This window comes from Lynx rufus, unplaced genomic scaffold, assembly GCF_022079265.1.
Source record: "Lynx rufus isolate CCGP_SWC_20201006 ecotype Redwood Valley unplaced genomic scaffold, mLynRuf1.p SCAF_16, whole genome shotgun sequence".
Lineage (NCBI taxonomy): Eukaryota > Metazoa > Chordata > Mammalia > Carnivora > Felidae > Lynx > Lynx rufus.
This window is the reverse complement of record NW_025814830.1, coordinates 42,401,278-42,421,748: the sequence shown is the minus strand read 5'-3', so window position 1 is coordinate 42,421,748 and position 20,471 is coordinate 42,401,278. Positions and strand designations below refer to the sequence as shown.

General features: G+C 47.2%; 1 protein-coding gene across 2 annotated transcripts in view; it reads right to left on the bottom strand.

Annotated features, from left to right (window-relative positions):
- Nucleotides 1–11,916, bottom strand: part of ZFHX3 (zinc finger homeobox 3) — a 235,300-nt gene extending 223,384 nt beyond the window's left edge. Inside the window, exon 1 of one of the 2 annotated variants that reach the window (XM_047078686.1) lies at nt 11,836–11,916. The gene's annotated coding sequence lies outside the window, so the exon portion shown is untranslated. The remainder of the gene's footprint in view (nt 1–11,835) is intronic. The other variant, XM_047078688.1, reaches the window with a different exon arrangement.
- Nucleotides 11,917–20,471: the final 8,555 nt, after the last annotated feature.

Here is a 20,471-nt window from a genome sequence, read left to right as displayed (position 1 = left end):
CTCTGAGCCATCAGCCCAGAGCCCGACGCGGGGCTCGAACTCACGGACGGCGAGATCGTGACCTGGCTGAAGTCGGACGCCTAACCGACTGCGCCACCCAGGCGCCCCCAGTTTCTACTTTTTTAAATGGGGCTACTGCAAAAATTGAAATTACATGTGTGACCCCTACTGTGTTTCTATGTAGAACAGTACTGTTCTAGAACCTCAGCCTGCTTTTCAGCTTCAGATTCAGCCAAAAGCTCAACGTTATTGAATATGACTGAGACAGAATATTTTGGTCTATTTTGAACATCCCCCTAAAGCTACAATGCACTGACTCCCAAAGTGAAACTTCTAATTGTCCCCAAAATTCTTAGTATCCCAATAACCCACTGCCAGGCTGCAAGTGTAAGGAGAAAAAAAAAAAAAAAAAGGAAGGGTCAGGTGTGTATCAGAAGCTAGACAAGGTCAGTGGCATGGTGCACCTCTTCCAAAAGACCATCAATTTATCTCTGAGACCAAAAGTGTGCTTTAAAAAATAAGCAGTTATTTGTCGTGGTGCCTATCACAAGCCCTGCCTAATACTCCAGCCGGATTTCTTACTGTCAAGAGCAGAGTCCCCCTTCTAATTGCCCTCCCCATGAAATATGCCCAGCAGGAGCCTGGTACCTACACCCCTCCCCAATATACACACACTTTAAAATGAGGAGAGGAGGAGGAGGAGGAACAGAGAACACAGACACGGCCCCTTTCCTATTAGAAAGTGCCCAACCCACCACTAGGGATCACAGGCCAGTCTCATTTCTCCATGTAAATGAACTTTTCAGCCACCTCCTCAAAGAAGAAAAGCAGCACAGACGCGGAAGGCCTGTCCTGGGGCACACAATTACAGCCATTTGCATTCCTTCAGCAGCAGGATTAGCACAGGAATGTGCTTTGCAGCTTTGTGGGGGGAAAAGGAGTTTAGGAAGAAAGGAATGGGGGGGTGGTATTTCTCCCTAGTCTGTCCATCCAAAGCTCTATGATACACTTCCACCTCTATGAGAGTCAGAAAGTGGAAATAACTCTTGCTCAGGCTTTCTAAAGAGGGGGAGGTTGAAAAGGCCAGGGAGGGGGAGCAGGCGGCAGGAGGCAGGAGGGAGGGGGGCTGTGTGTATTAGGGGAACTGCCCCCACCCCCGTGCTTTGATCCCCTCGGTCGCTAGGAGAAACCAACTTTTCTCCTTGGGTTAATCAAAACCAAATTACTCAGGAATGTGGCAGGACAGGTCTGAGCCTCCAGGTCCCTTTGTCTTTGAGGATTTAAAATGAAAAAATAAATTTTTTAAAAGCAGATGGCAGTGGCTTACGGGATAGGTAAAGTGAAAAGTCTGAATAACCTTAGACCACATGCCCCCATTCTCAAGACAAGAAAAAAGGGTATCTGTAAACCTACTCCCATCTATCAATAAAGAAGTTATTTTTGTAGAGGAAGTCCAAAACTCAGAAAAACTTCCCATTTTATCCTTTACTATCCCTCAAAAAAAGACACCCCCCCCCAAAAAAAACTATACCTTGTCAAATTCCAACAAGAAACCATGCAAGATTTAACAACAGCCAAATGCCACAACCCAGTTTTCAAATGTAGTATTAAAAGCAAAGTCCCCACGAGCTGAAAAACATATTTTTTCCAAGAACAAAGCTTGGGAGTATTCTGTGGTGCAAGGTGCTTCCTACGGAATACAGGGGTAGGAAGGTGAGCATCCCGTCGCTGTGCAAACGCATCAATCCAATCAGTGGTGACTTTGTAAACTTCGGGATCTCTTTAAACCGGAAGAAGAGCAGTGTTTAGGGACCGGCTCAAGGTAGAGCCATAAGGATACCAGGGGTGAGAGAAGACAACCACTACTCATCTCACCCCCGACATCTGTCCTGCCTAGTAGGAAAGAGCTCTGGGTGCGCTGGACAGCCCAGAGACGCCGTTGCACTAACTGGAGAGGCAACAGGAAAAGGCTGACCTCAGAGATGAAAGAAACCTACGGGTTGGAGCTATATTAAGGCCTCCACACCTCCTCCCCAGCTCACGCTTTTGGCAGGCTTGTGGCACTGTGGGAGGTGTGGCCCTGCAGGCCAGGCTTCTGGAGACTCTACAGTACAACACCCCAGCACACAGTATTATTAGGGACAGCGAGGCGTGAGGCATCCCAGGGCACTCAGCAGCAGAAATACAAACAGCTCTTGGTGCATTATAACATGTCCCTACGCTTCACTGAAAAACCTGATCAGCCCCCACTGCCCCCTCCCCCCAAAAAAATGATAAAATAAACAAACAGAGCACCACCAGTTAAGCGACAGAGCCTGGACTCAAAAGATAAAATGAGGCCAACACACAGGCCTGACTACCAGCTCACCATAAATTGTAACTGGCCCCAGGCCTACGATTATCTGGGAGGTTGCACTAAAGTAACTTTTAGAATACTCTTCACCTTATCTTTAGGCCCAGTCGAACACACACATACATCACCCGTCTTAGATCTCTGCCATTAGGGTTCCATTTAGACTTTCTAAAACAAGGTCATCCCAGTAGGCCCTTGCCCTGTTTCCGGTCACAGCTGCGGACTTTCACCCCCTTCTCCAACAAAAGGGACCTTGTACACAAAATTAACCCGAACCATTAGTCTGTGCGGTGTGAGAGAGTACATTGAGCCCTCGGAATATTTACCCTCCTTCCAGGGCCCAGGGTACTGCCCAGAGGGCCTCCCCCACGGAGACCGAGGGAGCTTCCCCCAGAGATTAGAGGCCCAGATCCCTCTGCCTCGATGCACGGCTACAGCTGTGCAGTCAAGGCCCTACTTTTCAGAGAATAAACATAAAGCCTTTTTCTTTTTTTTTTTAAGAAAAAAAAAAAAACTTTCTCCCAGACTCAGTAGAAAATGGCTTTATTTCAGGGCTGAAAAGGGCTGCAATCATCCTAGATATTGCTGAGCTGTCCAATATGGTAGCCACCACCAGAATCCTGCCAAAGATGAGCTGTCCAACAGGGTAGCCACCAGCCACATAGGACTCCCTCTTGAGCACTGAAAATATGGCGAGTCCCAACTGCTGAAACAAGAAGGTCATGGCGATATTGTGCATCGCACAAAATATATTTTAAACTTAATTCCATCTGCTTGTTTTTACTTTTTCTTTGTTTTACTTTTTTTTTTTAAGTGTTTATTTATCTTTGAGAGAGAGTGAGCAAGAGAGAGACAGAGCGCAAGCAGGAAAGGGGTAGAGAGAAGGGGAGACACAGAATCCAAACCACGTTCCAGGCTCTGAGCTGTCAGCACAGAGCCTGATGAGGGGCTCAAACTCACAAACCGTGAGATCAAGACCTAAGCCGTAGTCAGAAGCTTAACCAACTAAGCCACCCAGGCACCCCTTTTTACTTTTTCTTAATGCGACTACTAGAAAATGTACAACTACCTGTGGGGCTTGAGTTCTATCTCTACAGGGTGAAAATGACAAAGCCTCAAACACGAGCCCATTACCATGCCCTAAAAAGAAAGGGTCTTAATTTTTAAATGCTGAGAAGACTATAAAATTAAGCAAATGGCAACATCTGACATCCACCGAGTCAAAGTCCAAGCTCAAAGGCTGGTCAACATGTCTGCCTTGGAGGAAGAAGCCAGAATCCGCCATCTTTTTATCTAAGAGAAATGAATGCAATCTCTGTCCCAGTGGTTCTCAACCTGGGGTGATTCTGCCTTCCCAGGCGACAGTGGGCAATTCCTGGAGACACTTTTGTTTTAGGGGTTGGGATGGGTATAACACCAGTGGAGAGAAGTCAGGGACACCCCCCAGCTCACCCAATAAAGAATGAGCCAACCCCAAGTGTCAACACTGCCCACATACAAGCAGGAAGGAACCACAACTGAGGTCATCTCAAGTTGACAGAGGTCAACTCTGTCTCTCTCAAAATACTCAGATTTCCAGGGATAGGGGGCTGGAGGGGCACCCCTTCACAAAATGGTTTCTCTGGAGGCTCGGAAGTGGTAACAAGATTCAGTGGTATCAACAATGTGGGCAAATGAAAATAATAATAATAATAATGTTAAAACAACAGTCACTGTCTCACCAGACTGAGGGTCAAGAGTTGATAGGTCTGGGTAGGTCTGTTTTTCAAGCTAGTAGGTAAAAATGGGGTTTAAAGTTCAGAGCAGGGGGCACCTGGTGGCTCAGCCGACTCTTGGTTTTTCGCTCAGGTCTTGGTCTCACGGTTTCGTGGGTTTGAGCCTCATGTCGGGCTCTGCGCTCACAGCACGGAGCCTGCTTGGGATTCTCTCCCCCTTTCTCTCTCCGCCCTTCTGCCACTCATACTGTCTCTGTCCCTCTCAAAATAAACAAATAAACTTTAAAAAAAAATAATAAAAATATAGCTCTGAGCAATGTAAACCAGACTGCCCTGCATGCAAAGTGACACCATTCATGGAGGATTCCAACTGGGCCAGCCACTTACATGCCCACCCTTGGCTACAGAGGTTCCAGGGATGGGCGACAGGGCAGCAAAGAGCTGTGATCGGGTCTGCAGGGACAGGAAGGGGACAGGGCAAAGGACAGCAGAGGCCGAGACAGGAAGAGCGCAGGGATGAATGAGAACAGCCCCTTTTGCAGAGCCAGGCTGGGAGGCATAGCAGGAAGGGGGGGGTGGGGGCTCGGCACATGATAATTAACTCAGCAAGTTGATAGTATTTGCATATAAATGCCTCCACAAATCACTACAAACAAGCCAGGACAAGTCAGGCCTATTAGCATATACAAGCCAGCCCGGGAAGGCCTCTCTAGGTGGGTCATTGAGTGGGCTGCTCACTTAGAAGGCCGCCTGCCAGCTTCAGGGGGCAGGGTGGGGGGGGGCCCGTGAGGGGAGGGCTGGGGAGGATGAGGACACTATGTCTATTTCACTCCTAAATGCAGTTAGTTGCACGATGTCAAAAAGAGTTGGCCTTATTCCCAGCCCATAAGGGGAGCGCCCGAAGGAATGCTGGACCTTTGAGTTTATTTCTTCCAGGGTGCTGGGAAACAAAAGGTAGCAGAGGCCAGCAGCAGCAACAAAAGAAATACAAAGGAAGAGGACGTGGGGATGGGAACTATCACTTGTGGGGAGGCTACGCAACAGGCTAAGCGCTGTGAAGCCTGTTTTTATTGAATTGAATTCCCACTATAAATGTGAAGTGTGTATCGTGCCCATTCTACAGGTAAGGCGGTAGGTGAAGGAGGCAAGGCTCAGAGAGGTTACCTGATTGGTCCACAGTCACAGAGAGGTGCCAGACCAGAACTGGGCCCCCCCAGTCTATGACCCCAGCAGAGGGGTCCAGACTCAAGGAGACAGATGAACAAGAGCCAGCTTCCCAAAGAGCAGGCTCATTTGCTTCATCTCTGCTTCTCCCACAACACTGAGTGTGAACAGAACCCCCATTTTAAGGGCTGGTTCCTAAGCCACTCTCTTATCCTAAACTGACCTCTCCCCAGTTTCATTTTAGAATTCTCTCAACCAGTGAGGAAGAGTGCGCCTCCCTCCAAGCAGACACTCTGGAGTCTGTATCAGCCAATTTCTCCACTGTCTAGATAACTGCTACAGCTTTCCCAGCAAGGGCAAAATTAACTGACTGTCCTTTCCCAAAATGTATGACTCTCCGCTTTCCCTAAACACCCCTCTACCTTTGGGTTTCATAGTTTCGGAAGAAAAACCAGCCTCAACCACCCCCCTCTGAAAACGTGGAGGGTGGGGGCGGGAAACCCCTGTTATTTTCACTACTGCCATCCTCTGCCTGGAGCTACATTTTAAAAGCCAGGTAGGCCCAGGTAACAAGTGTGTGTACAGTCAGGTATACAGACGGACAGTCTCTATCAATGCCTGTCCCCTGGCAATAATTATGTATCAAATATAAAAGTGACACCGTTCAAGAATCTGGCAGGACAGAGGTGATATTTTAAAAACAGTCACTTCTACAGTGAGATCAACCTCCTAATACACACTGAATCCAGGCTTCTGGAGTGTCCAAAAGTTGACTTGACGCTTTAGCAAGGATGCAGATGTTCCACAGAGAAATACATAGCTGTTACAAGGAAAGCAAAAACCACTCCCCCTACAAGCCAAATGTACATTAAGAACCAAGGCCCTGAGCCAAAGAGCATTTTAGGAAGCAGGGTCTGAAATGGTGGAAGAGGCTTGCATTGTTTCTTGAGCAGTTAAGAAAAACTGTTTAAAAGGAAAAGAAGAAGAAGAAGAAAGAAAGAAAAGTTGCTGAGAAGGAGAAAAAAAGCACACACGTTTTTTAGCACATTTTCACTGGACACAAATGTCAGGAAGAGAAAGTTGTCCAAAACGGGCCACTCAGAGACCGTAAGCGTGGGAAGCAAGTTAGTTCATGTCTACACATACGTACTTTTTATAGGCTTACGGGAGTCAAAACTCTTTTGAAAAGAGCTTTTTTATACACTGAAGGGAGACTTCCATATTTGAAAAGGCACTTATATGACTTTGGGAGGGGGCAGGGGCTGCAGGGCTGAAATCAAATATCAAATTAAGCCCCTTGGTCTTTTCTTCCCTGAGCTAATCTGGCTCCAGCTTCTCCACTGAGGAGATTCAAGTGAGAAGGTGTACAGCTGCCTGTCAACTGGAAGTTTCGTACTGAAACGCACAGCCCGCAACAGACACACGTACAGGCTACAGCTCTCACTCAAAACCTAGCACAAGCAACACACTCAGAAACATTTTTCTCCAGCCACATTTGTGGATGAAATTGGGCACAACCAAGAAACCAGCAAAATTGTTTTTTGTCCACTTCCCCCACCCCCACCCCCGCCCACCAAAATCTCCAAGTTGTTCCACACTTCTTACCCCTCAGGAAGTCTACACATTGTTCCTTCCCAGTCTACAAGCCCTCACCATGCCTTAGGCCCCAATCACCCCACTACTCGGCCCTTCTCTTTAGCTACTGCTCACACACACACACACACACACACACACACACACACACACACACTTTCTCACATACACAGAGCAGGGAGGTCTGAGCAGTCACCAACTCCTGCCTCCAGAAGCAGGAGGTGGGGGCTGTCTCACTCCCAGATCAAAGGTTTGTGGCCAAAATCACTTTCAGGACAGTGCGTGAAATCGGCAGCAGATGAAAATTCCGCTGTCTTTTCACAGAGCCCAACAGAGCCAGTTTTCCCAGTTCAGAGTCTCCCTACAGATGACTGAAGATACTCCATGAACTCCCAAATGTTGCCCCAAAAGAGCCACTTAAAATTAAAGACAAGATAATCATTTCAGAAAGCCTTTAAGGCCATTATGTGATTAGCAGAAGAGATGGGGAGAGGGATGCCGGCCCCTCCCCATCTTCACAAAGAGTGGCCTGCAAAGGGGTTTTGATGCCCTCGGTCCCAAACCAGCAACACCCAAAGAGAGCAGGGGGTGTGAGGGGAGCCCACCGGACTCCTCCCTTCTACAGAAGCCTCAGTCCCACTTCAGGGAGAGAAGAGGATGGAAACACCTTGGAGATGGCACAAAATTCAAAGCATGAGCAACTGAACCACCTAAAGCCCCCCATCCCCCACCCCCAGGACACAGGAGGCTGGCTAAGGCCTCTCTGGAAGGTCGCACCAAAACCCCTATGCATTAATCCCCGTGTTGACATGACTGTGTGATGGCCCTCCCGTGGGAAGGGAGAAGGACTCACCCAAAAGGCAGATTAAGCCCAGGCATTTTGCTAAGAGGCCCTGTCTGAGGTTAAAACCAACAAAACAGAAGTCTTACTCTGAAATGAAGCCAAATTTGTCACCTAGCAAACTCTCTTTTCCCATTTTTATTCACACCCATATCCTTGCAAAAGCAAGAAACTCCAAGCAATTAACAGTCAAAGAGGGGAAGAAACATCAACGGAAAAAAAAAAATCACCTTTAAAAGTTACAAATAAGAATCAAAGGCAACTTCCTTGGGCAAAGAACTCTCTAGAAACACACCCATCACTGCTAGACCACTCACTGCCTCGTCCTCACCATCCTATCCCCTGACCCAAAGAATGAAAACCAGGGAAAACACACACACACACACACACACACACACACACACACACACACACACAAAACATTGGAGTTGTCTCACTGCTTGTGAAACACAAAGCTGCTGTCAATTCCCCAGCTCCTGTCCATACAGGAGTCATTTACCACGTTGGGGGAGGGGACCCTCTAACATCCGATGGCTCTCTTCGAACATGTGCAAAGCGACAATCCGACAATCCGGGAGCCAACTTTAAATCACATAGAAAAGAAAGCTGACAGTTGTTGATTTTGTAGTTTTTCTCCTTAATCTGAACTTTGTCAGAGGCTTGCCAATGAGCCAAGATTTTTGCCACACTTCCTCTCTCGGGGCAATCTGACTCAATCTTAGCTTCTGTATATTTCTCAATTTGAGCGTCCTATGGACTCAGGACGCTGTGCTTTGGACAGAAAAGGCACCCTTTAAAATCTGATTGAGACTAGCTCCTGCAAAGGCATTCCCTTGTCTGGATTCGATTAAAACTGGGTCCCGATTTCCTTGACTGTAGCTTTTAGAAGCTGCATCCCCAGGCCCAGGATGTTGGTTCTGAGCTGGGCTGTGATTTCTAGCAATCACTATCACAACCAAATTCTCATACCAGAGCATGTGGATACCCCTATGAAGTTCACTGTAATGGAATCTGCCTTCCTGTTGTGTTTTCAATGGTACCGCCCCCATCCTGGTTAATTAGACCAGCCTTGGGAACCAGAGTAGGCCAACAGGCCCAAGCATTACAGAAACAGGGGCTAAGAGCGAGCAACCACTCTAGTAACAAATGAGAGTATGAACCACAGCACATACTGTTCTTGTGGAGGGTACAGAGTCAGGTGCATTATCCCTGTAATACTGGCAAGTGTGAGACGAAGCTTCCAAGTTTCTTTAGGCCAGAATCACTGTCACTGTTGTCTCCCCTGTAAGATAAAGCTAAACCTTTCAGGTTAAGAAGCAAACTGGATACTCTAAAAAGTGGGTGTAACAAGTCACTTTCCCTTGTAGGGATAGAGCAGTTACCTACACTTTTACAAAATGCTGCTTCGTCACCTAAATATTTATGTGTTCGTGTTAATGAGGCTGTTGCAAATCTACAATACAAGCAATTTCTTAGGTAAGGGTCTGTTTTGGTCCTTCTAGTATTTCCAAGATCTCACATTAACATTTGAGAAGCGCAAAAAAAAAAAAAAAAAAAAAAAAAAAAAAAGGCTCCACTGCTGTCCAACAGCACACAGCAACAACAAGGACACGCTCCATGGATACCGCTCGTGACCAGAACTGAAAGAACCAAGCTAAATCATCACCAGCCCCAGGAAATACTTTGCTAGTATTCTGCAATCACAGATTTATTCTAATGAACTAACAACCTGTGGGTCATCCAAGGTGAGCCAGGCCTGTCCTGGGAGTGTCTAGTAATCATCATTTAAAGTCATAATGATGAAAACTGAAATCTCGCTTATTTTAGCTCCTTGCCACTGGGCAGTCCATTGGCACGGAGGTTACACGGCAGTTAAATCCAATCCCAAAGCAGCAAGAAGGAAGGCACTTCACTGTCCTGTTGGGACGAGCCAAACAGAGGCCTGCTGAGAGTGCTGTTTTATTTGGGTCCTTTCCACCCTCCCTGAGTATTCATTTGTGCAAATAAAAGACGGAAGGGAAGAAACCAAAATTAAAGTTTCAGGTGGTTGGGGAAGCAGCTCAGATTTTTTTTTTTTTTTTATTTTGGAAGAGTTACCATGCGTTTCTCAATAGTTCCCTGTCCATCAAAACTGTTTTCAGGAGAACTGGAAAACAGCAGCTCTATCCCACAGAAAGTGCAGCCATTTCAAAAGAGAGCTGGGAGAAGGAGGTGACCCATGTCATAAAGACAGAAGGTCTCCAAGTCATTTAATTCCTTGTGATTCCAAAAGGGCTGATTTTAAAGTGTAAAAGTGCTTGCTTCTGCCTCTGCCCCGTGTTGTTAAATAACACTCGGGCAATTAAATAAAAGAGCAAAGTGTGACCCCAGCCCATTCTGAGAGGCACTCACACGCTCTCTGAACACATGCTAGAAACGAAGTGCAGACAATCTCCTTAGTCCTGTAATTTAAGGACGGGAGACAGGAAAAGTTTCTCTTGGCCTTCATAGCCATATACCCTCTGAAATGGGGCTTTCGGGGTCTCTGCAAAATAGAATGCACAAAAATACAGGTGCACAAATATCCAGGTATGTACCTCTCTCTCTCCAATGACTCATTTCCTGAAACCCTTGAATTATTTAGAACAGTGGGCTCCTGACTTCCCACATATCCTACCTCTGTCCCCTAACTGCTTTTCGTGTTTGGGTTGGGTAAAAAGAAGGATTCAGAATATCAGGCCGCCAGCAGCTGTTCTGAAAACTAGGAACAGGCCACGGTCTAGCCTTGGCCTCTCTCAATCAGGTTACCTTGGAAGGTGTCTGTTTTCCTCTCAAATGCAGTCTCTGCCCCAGCACTTGGGCTTCCTTCTCCAGCCCAGCCTCCTGGAACTCATGATTTTTAGGGTTTCCCCTTGAAACCTATCCAGAAACCACAGCCATTAAAAGAACATGAAGGTTTGACACCTCCTGAATTTAGGAATGAGGGGACTCGAGGGGCTAACTCTGCAAACTCGCACCTGCTGCTTGATGGCAAAGAAACAAAGTTCCCCAGCTAGCAGGAGCAAGCTTTAAATTATACTCTATTTATTTAGTGACTTGTCTCCAAGGATCTCAAAGCATGGGATGAAATAAGATGACGTGTAACTTTCCCACTATCTACCTTCAAGGCTTAAGTTTGTTTTTCTTGCTTTGCCTTGATAGATTCCACGAAGCAGGCCCCAGCCCCCCCCCACGGGGGGTGGGGAGGCCTTCTCCTAGTGCCCAAGTGGGGCTGTCTAATCTCTCTGAGCTTATCTGTCAGTGGCTTTCAGAGTCTTCTAGGCCTGTTAAATGACACAAACAGGGGGTGGGAGCAGTGAGGACCCTCCTGGATTCACCTGCTCATGTGTTTCATTTAAACCAGTTTATATACTGTGCACTACTAAGCCAGGCAATGCACTCCTATAATACACCAGGCACGAGTGATGGTCTTTGCCCTCCAGGTGTTTTACCATTCTTATAACACAGGTATGTCCAAAGCTGAAAAGACTATTTTCCAGAAAGTTCTTTTCCCTCTATTAGTCTACAATGATTACTTTTTTTTTTCCTGCTATTGACCTAACTTGGGCAATCTTTCTCCTTTAACAGGACAAACATCACAGCTCTCCCTCTCCTCCACCCCTCTCCCCCACGGAAATGTTTTTCCAGAGTGCGAACAAACTAAAATTAGAGGGTGGGCAAGTGGATCCCCAAAGGTGCCTTCCAGCTCCAAACCTCTGATTCTTCCTTTAATTACTCCACAATAAGCACATTCTTCACGTTGTTTCAAACTGACCAGTGACTTCTCTTGTGCCTGAAAAGGGCGCATTTTAAGGCGGAGGAACCCAAACTTTTAAATGACACTAGTACCGCAAGTATTCAGAAGGCAGGAACTAATCCAAAAGCAAAATAAGGAGGGAAGAAGGGAGGGAGAGAGAGGAGTAAAGATGGAAGGAGGAAGGGCCTCACTCTGTACCCAGCAGAATTTAGACACTCTCACGCCAGGTAGGTTCCAACTGGAATCTACGAGTTCAAGTGCATCCAGCCTGCCCTTCCCCCACATGCCCCAAGAGAATGGGAAGTTCAGCCAAGACTTGCAGCACCTGCCCGCCGCTCTAGGCCGGCGGTGCGAACCGGGCGGCTGGCGGGCTGGGGAGGGAGGCTCCACTCACCTGGCACACAAAGGCTCCGCACACCTCCGGAGGGAGGAGGCACTCGCAGGTCCGGGGGCCGCGGCGCGCTCGACAATGGGAAATTCCAGCGGCACCGGAGCCCCGAACTTACCCACCCCAGGCGGCATTCTCCCCACCTCCCGCCGCCCCCGGGACTCCGAGGTGGCTCTGTCTAGGTGCAGGGGGGCCGCAGGCAGGGCAGGGGGGCGCATGGTGGCGGCGGGGGCTGGCGGTCGCCCCTCCCCGGGAGGGAGGGTCCCCCGGGCGCGCGGCGGGGATTCACCCACGGGGCGCGGCGCTCGCGTCCGGGTCCCCGGCCTGCCCGCCGCCGGCTCACCGCCCGCCCGGAATCGCTTTATGTAAATGAAGCTCAACTCGCAGTTTGCAGGCTCACCGCCCGGGGAAGGGGGGGCGGGCGGGGCGGGGGGCCTTCGGGGATCCACATTACACAGCAACAAAGCGGAAGGTTAATTTGAAACTCACAGCCCCGCCGCCGCTCGGCTCCCCGGGCAAAGCCTGACATCTACAGTCGTGCCGGGCGCAGGCCGGGTACTCGGCGGCGGCCGCGCCCGCGGGGACACGGGGACGCCCGGGCGCGCGAGGCCCGAGCGCTCGGTCGCGCTCCGGGTACTGGCTTCTGGGCAGGCCGGGCCGCGCGCCTGGGACGGGAGCCCTGGGCGGCTGGGCCTGCGCCGCCTCGGGAACGGGCCCGGCGGGAACAAAGCCCGGTCCTTCCCAGGCGCTGACCCCTCTCTCTCATCAAAAGTCAGGGGCCGGCCTAGAATCGGGCGAGAAGAAAGGGGCGCGCCCTCGGCCACAAAAGAGAGCCTGAGGCCTCAGAACCGGAGCCATGGGTCTCTGGGCCCCATCCACGTCACAGCCAGGCCACTCTAGCATGGGGACATTAGCCAATGTGGACAGGAATTTATTTGAAACACACACCCATCCTATTAACTGCTTTACAGGGCACTTCTGTTTTTCAGCTGCAGAAACTTAGAAAAACATCCCCTGATCTCCATTGAGAGTTGAAGGATAGAGTTTTTCATGGGAGAGAAAGAAAGAAGGGGGGGGGTCAAGAAAAGAAGTCACAGCTTGCAATTAAGCTTACAGTCTTTTTACAAGACTTGCCTTAAAACACACACACACACACACACACATAATTTCAGATAAGGCATACATCATGCCCTTCACAGGGAGATTCAACTGCCAGGTCAAATTTAATGGGGACACCCCAGTTGGTCAGAGCAACCGCTGGACACTTTTCACCCCAGGTTCGCCTTCGCCATTCTCATATGCAAAGGTAGCACCAGAGAAATCTCACCGGAAGTCATCGTCCTCCCTGTCAGAATCCCACGCTCAGTCTGATTTAATTCCTGATTCCCCCAGCACAGAAGGGCACCTATTTTTCCCTTTCTGAAAGCCACCCACCCAGGCTGGCCCCACAACCTTAAGAGTCCTTTCCCCGACTACACAATAATGAACCATGCAAGTGTGAGAAATATAATAAGCTCAGGAGGCAAAGAGCTGTATGTATGGAATTGTATTAGCATTAAGCACACTGATGCAGGAGGAAGAGGATGCTCGGCTGATTGAAACTATCAGGTCTCCACGCACAAGGCATTTTACACAATGTAATTTGAGTTCAAATAAACGTAAATAGCCAACCTGTTGGGGACAGACAACCCCCCTCTACATTTTACATTTTAGTCCAGAAAAAAAGACTCCAAAAAAAATTTTTTTTTTGTCTGCCAGGGCCCTGGGAGAAAAGACTGCCTCTAGGGAATCATGTCCGATTAGGGACAAAGGAGAGCACAGGCCAAATTCTGTCACACATGAGAGAGTATGGGGGTGGGGGGGGAGGGTGCTGGAGAGCAAAAAAGGAAAGTGGAGGATGATTTTGCAAACCGGGATATGATCATGGCCGAGCTGTTGCCAGACCACCTGACTTAAGCCCCAAGAACAGGTGGTGTTTTCAAAACACACTATTATTTATATTAGCCACATGAGTTGAGAACACCTTAAAGAAAACCAATTAATAATTTAATTGAAAAAGTGACTATGAATAATACATGAAGATGATGATGCTAGCAATAACGCAAGTAATGTGGCACTCACAACACAGAGATGTCTCTGGAAATGTCTCCAGGAACACAAGGACTCCAGGCCCCTATGTCCTACCTGGGAGCAACCCGGAGCCCGTGAGCTAAAGACAGTAAGAAAATGTTTACACTCCCCGAAAATCTAATTTTGCTCCTTTATCTTAACTTTTATTAACAGGGGACGACCTCATAATCCGGTGACATCATGAACCTGGTGGGCCGACAGATAAATATCTTCAATAAAAGAAAAGCGAGAATGCCAAAGAACCAGCTATAAAGTAATCTGGAAGGATGTGGAGGTGCTGGGCAGAAGGCCCTGGGGGGATCTGCAGGACACTACCAGCATCCCAAGGGGCACACGGGGCAATGTGCCCTCCTGCACCTCAGAGGCCTGACAAGTGGAACTGGGAGTAACCCTGGGTCCCTTTCCTTTATCTTAATCCAGCACCAGCTACTAACACGGTAAGAGCTGGTCAAGCTTGCCTCTGTTACAGGCAAAATTGTAACAGGTTAGTCCACAGGCAGGGAATCAAGGGCCTCTGGAGCATCAAGGTAAAGGGTTACCAAAAAAGCTGGGGGCATTACCTCCACCAGAACTGATTTTCATCATTAACAAAACAATACCTCTTCAGAGGGAGTCTGAAACTTTTGCACTTGTCTATGGAATCAACTGTTTCCCTGAAAGACAGGTTGCAAACTCAGTCCTCTGGCTCTGAAAGGCCCTGGCTCTTCTGAGGGCAGGTATCTGTAGTTAACCTACCCAGCAGAGACAATCTGGCACTCTCATGGCTCTTGGACACTGCTGACAAATAAACCCGCTCTTAGAAAAGGCAGTTCTCTGTAACTAGTCTCATCTCATCTGCAAACCGTAATTGGCAACAGCCAAAAGGATAAATATTTAAAAATAAATCAGGGAATGCTAACCTCTTCCCCACTCCTCCCCTTACCCACTCTCCAAGCCAGAGGCCAGCCCCCTAACACTTAGCTGGCTGGTAAATTACAGTGATCCCAACTGAGCCAAACTGGCTTGTCTCTTTCTCTCTCTCTCTCCCTCTCTCCCTGTCTCCACATACACTTCAGCGAAAGTAAATATGATCTCTGAGCTAAGATACAGTGAATGTCAGCATTCTGACTTCCAGCTAAACCTAGCCTCTATTTTCACAGCACACTGGATTTAGGGGAGATTTGTGTATTTTTCCAGATCCCTGTATTTTTATTAAAATATAGAGACACACTGATTTTAAAATTACTGCTTCAATAACCTTGAGGTTTTAACAAAGAAAAAGCCAGGAGAGGGCAAAAACAAAAATCCCTGAAACAAACAATAGAATATTTGAAGTTAAATTGCACCCCATGCCCTGAATGCACCCCATCGTTTCTAGGCAGTTATATTCAGGGGCCTGGTACCCACCAGGTGACCAGGCCCTCCTGGGCGTGACAGAGAATGCAGGCTTTCCTCAGAACAGCCACACTCACCTTCATAACCACGGGAGGCTGGCGTGCCAAGGCCTACACAGATAATTTGATTCACATTTCTCTGACACGTACCTCAAGGCCTCCAACTATCGCTACAATGCTAATTCCAGAGATTAAATTTTTACCCCCAAATCAGGGGTGGAACATTATCTAGTTAACTTACCCACCCCGCCCAACTACGACCCTACATCTGTCAAACACACACATAAGAAAGACACAAACGAGTAACCATGTTTTAAAAACCGTGATTGGAAGGAGCTTTTCCAAATTAATTTTAAGTTATAAAGCCCAAGTTTTAAGAAATCCAAAAATAAAAGACTTGCCTTACAACAGCTTTAAAGCATTAGGTGAAGTGCTTGCTCTCTTTCTTCCCTTTTTTTTGTTAACAAAAATATTATTTCTAAAAGGGCAAATAGAATTTGCCATGCAAGACTTTTATACCCAAGGGGATTCTTACATTTGTGTTTCTAAACCTTGAAATTGAGAATTTTAATGAAAAGGCAGACAGATGCTTAAGGACAGCATCGCAATCAGGGTCCATACATTACGGTAGAGAAGTGCTTTGTTTGGGGGCTAGGAAAACGAGGTGGATTCCTATTTTTTCAGGGGCCATTCCCACTGTTGGACTCATCCCTTTGCACTCTGATACAAACCACTGAATTCTTGGAGGGAAGCAGGTTGGAGGGAGAAGAAAGGAAAAGGGAAACAGGAGAGGAAAGGGAAGGGGGAGGAAATAAGGTCTCTTTCTATAAATTGGAGTTTGAAAAAATAAAAACCACAAAATCTCAGCACAGCCTCAATTCCATAGTATGTACCAAAAGCTTCCCTACACATGTGTTAAAACAATCAATTAAACAATATGCCAGGAGCACACAAACCAAGATCAGATTTTTGTTTCAGTGAAGAATTTCATTTGGGTTGGCCATTCCTTCCTAGGAAGCAACCACTTCTTGGGGCAGGACACTAAGGGATAAACAAAAGAGAACCCTGTTCACACTCCCCCGCCCCCCCCCAAATGATTCTAGAATCCCATTTTCTTATCTTGCCATTTTAGTGCGTTTTTGTCTGCAATCTGTGCTAATCTGACTTAAGAGCCCGGGCTGAAATTTCACATATCCTCCAAGTCAGCCAGTGTTTTAGAATCTGGATTTCTATTGAGGCTGTTCCAATCGTCAGCGAGGCCTACGGTAAAATGTGCTTCATGCTGTTTCGATTGTCTCTCTGCAGACAAATAGAAACTGTGAAATTTAAAGAATGGATAAAAAAAAATCTAAAACAAAGAGGTTAAAAAAATAGGACAAATGTTTTTGCTTTTGTGTCTCCCTGGAGCAATTGTTTGCAGGAGTCTGCATTGACAATAACCATGAGAAGGCCATCTAAAGGCGATGCGCACACAAGGGGACTCCTTGCCTGCTGCCTTTGGTCTGGGAGAAAAAGCACCTTAGCTCCGTTCTCCAGGAACAAAAGGCCAGGGCCACGGAAGGGGGGAGAGGTTACTGGGGCTTTCACATGGAGCCAAGTGTCAATGCAGGTTCATTTTTCACCCGTCTTAGTTGGAAAGCAGCTCAGTGAACTTCCTAATGACTGCTTTTCCCTCTCCCCTTATTATTTCTAAACCTAAAAGAACAAAACAATAATATTTTTTTAAACCTAAAACCCATCATCCTATTAGAGGAAAGCCTTAGGGACCTACAAAGTTTTCCCTCCTTCCTTTCCCCACCCTACTTTTTTTTGGGGGGGGGGAGGAGGGGGGATTCCAATTGTAGATCACATGGAAATAAGAGACACTGGACATTGTGGCCGTTTTTAGTAACACCAGAACTGCCTTTATGTCTACAAAAAGGCAGGGAGCAGAAAAATAAACGCAAAAGGGGAAAAAAAAGACTGATCAGGGCTAGGTGATGGTCGGGAGGCTGTGGGGCAGCGCCTGAAAACATTTTCTTTTTTCACAGCATGAAGTCGCTAATGCCAGCTTCAGATTTGCGACTGAATCAAAGTCATCACTACAAGGTTGGTGTTTTTTTTTGGGGGGGGTGGGGGGTGCATGGAGAAGTGGACAATAAGGATGTATTAAAGACAGAGACAAGGTGTGTGGGTGTGGGGAGGGGGGGCACTTCAAAGAAAGGAAGCTGGGATGAATCACTGCATGCCATGGAAATACCAGGGCAAGTGGATGTCGGAGTGTTTAACCAGATTCTAAGCTGGAAACATCTTCCCCAGCGGGCAAACCCTAGGACGAGGCAGTGACACGCAACCCTCAGCCTTTGAACCCAGACCTGGCAGCTTAGGAACGTGTCCCCCCCTTCCCCAGGCAGTCGCAGGCTCTGGCTGAAAAAGCGAGGTGGGGGTAGGGATGAGAGGGCCCTGCGAAGAAACACAATAAACAACTCAAATATGAACGGAAATGACATCAGCAAAGTGAAGGGCCTGTTTATTGCAGATCAAAACAAAACAAACTTCCAAACCTTTTGTGTACACAAGATAACTCTATAAAAAGCCCTCCTAAAATGTCACCAGGGTCGACACATCAGCATCCCAAGAAAACAGATGACAGTTACCAAAGGGGGAGGGGGGAAAGGGAGGAGGAAGGGGGATGAAGGAAAGAAGATGGGAGGAGATAGAAAACCAGAAGGGGCCAAAAACCCAGCTGACTAGTTCCCCCCTCTGCTGATCCTTAATATTTATTGGTGTTTATAATCTAAAAGCCATGCTCTGTGTTTCACTTAATACAAGGCCAGACAGTGCTGTCTAATGAGGCAGCATTACAATCAGCTTGTAATACTGAATTTTTAATGCTGCCAAGGATTCTGTTACATAATAATATGAAAAACAGAAGCTGAAAGTGGGCTCGCAGTGACAGGACACTGGAGGTTCCAGGCAGGCAAGCAGCTCCAAGCCCGCCTTCCCTTCCCTCTCTCGCCCACCCCTGTCTCCCGATCAGCTCTCCATCCCTACACAGGAGGTCGGTATGGAAACCAAGAGGATTTCTTAGGAAATCCACTCTTTTTATTATTATTGCTATTATTATAATCTGTGATCCAAAGTATATTTCAAAGAGTTTGAATTCTAGCCTATCTGGGGTTAGAAGCCTGCAGTGAAAATTGGGGGAGGCTGAAAGACAAGGAATACAGGAGTGGGGGATAGCTTACTTTACGAAAGCCAAACAATACAAAAAAAAAATCACAGAGGGAAAAGTACTAAGATGCTTGGGGGGTGGGGGGGTGCTGAAGTCGGCCAACCATATTCGCAGCTGCTGCACGCAGTTTACATTGGTGTAATTTAAAAGCATATATATAGCCGCCGTTGCTCCTCTCTGTAATACCCCAAGACTGTAAATCTATAACCACTGCAATGATTTAGTGATTAAAAACATGATAACATATTGTGTAACTGCAAACCACAGAACCCCTGCCAACTCTCCTTGAAGATAAAGAGAAAAAAAAAATACAGAAAATGTGTTGCTTGCAGCGATCTTCCTAAACCCAAAAGATTTTAATAAAAGAACCTATATAGTAGACGAATCGGAAAAGGGTGAGTGAATTCTATGTGAAGCCAGCAAAGGGAGGGGGGGAAAGGGGAGCTTTATGTGGGATTCTTTTCCTTGTACTAACAAATTACGACCTAAACATGCCTTTTCTCCTCTCTCTCTCTCTCTCTCTCTCTCTCTCTCTCTCTCTCTCTCTCTTTTTTAATAGTTTGTTGTAACTGGAATGACTGGTCTTGTGTGCTGTCTTGCATATTCAAAGCAGCTCTGTAATCGGATCTGGAGACCCAACCTTATTTGCCTGAACTCAATAGGGTTTTTCTTCTTGCCCCCCCCTCACGCCCCCCTTCTTGTTTTGTTTTGGATTCGGTGTTGTGGGGTTTCTGTTCTTGCTGGGAGCAGACAGCAACCCAGGAATAGGCTCTGGTGCCTTTAAGCTACAGAGCAAACACCTGAGAGGGGGAGGCACAATTTGTAACCTGGCAGGAGGAGCCTAAAATATACACAAAAAAATAAAATCAAAGCAGCTGTAGGGGTTTTGGCCTCTGAGCAGCTGACCTGACCCCATTCTGTATATTCTTTTATTTCCCCATTGCAGGATTCCTGCACCTTGGGTCAGATTCGAACTCAATGTGACCCTGAGGAGAAGGCAGTCACCGAGCCCTGGAAAACTCTCCGCATGTAATGGGGGGGGGGGGGGATGGGGGAGTATAAGTGCATCCACATTCAGACTTCCCCAGTGTAGACACCCACGCACTAGGTACTTACACACACACACACACACATACACACATACATCTGTCAGGAATGCCAGGCCATGGGGCCAGCTCCAGCCCAGCTTTCTCAGTTAACACTAACCACAGCCTGAACTCTCCCTAAAGCCCCCCAAAATCTTCATATCTATAACTCTACCCATAAACACATGCATGCACAGGCGAACACTCCTCCAGAGACTTTATATGTTTAAAAAGTCCACAGATCTGAATTGCCTCCTCTCTGGACCTGAGCAGGGCAGTTTATTCAGAGAAATCAATAGGAAAGAGCATTTGCAAATATTTATATAAGCCCTGTGCGTTTCAGCATTAAGTAATTAAAAACTAAAACTCAGGGAGGGGGAAGGGAGGGATACACAGACAGAAGAAGGCTGCAGGCCTAGAGTGGGTTTTCCTGCCTACACCTCATCTCCCCAAACCACAATCCTTTCAAAACTGACTCCATGTACACTTTTTACGAAATCCTGTTCGTGCACCATTTGCTAGACTATTTCAAAATCATCTCCAAATATGGATTTACCTACCACCAAGCTTTCAAGCCTGACTATAAGAGTCTGTATTCTCTCTCTCTCTCTCTCAAATGCACACACAGCAATTCTTACTTTTGACACTGCTTCAATCTCTGGTGTATTACTCTCTACTGTATTCATATTCCTGAATTATTTGCACTAAAGATACCCAACATTATACGATGAGAAGAGGGCCCCCAAGGTGATAACTCAATGATCGAATACCCACCCCCTACTCCCCCACCAATACTTTCCACTCCCCTCAACCTACAGGATACCTACACCTTGGGGGTTC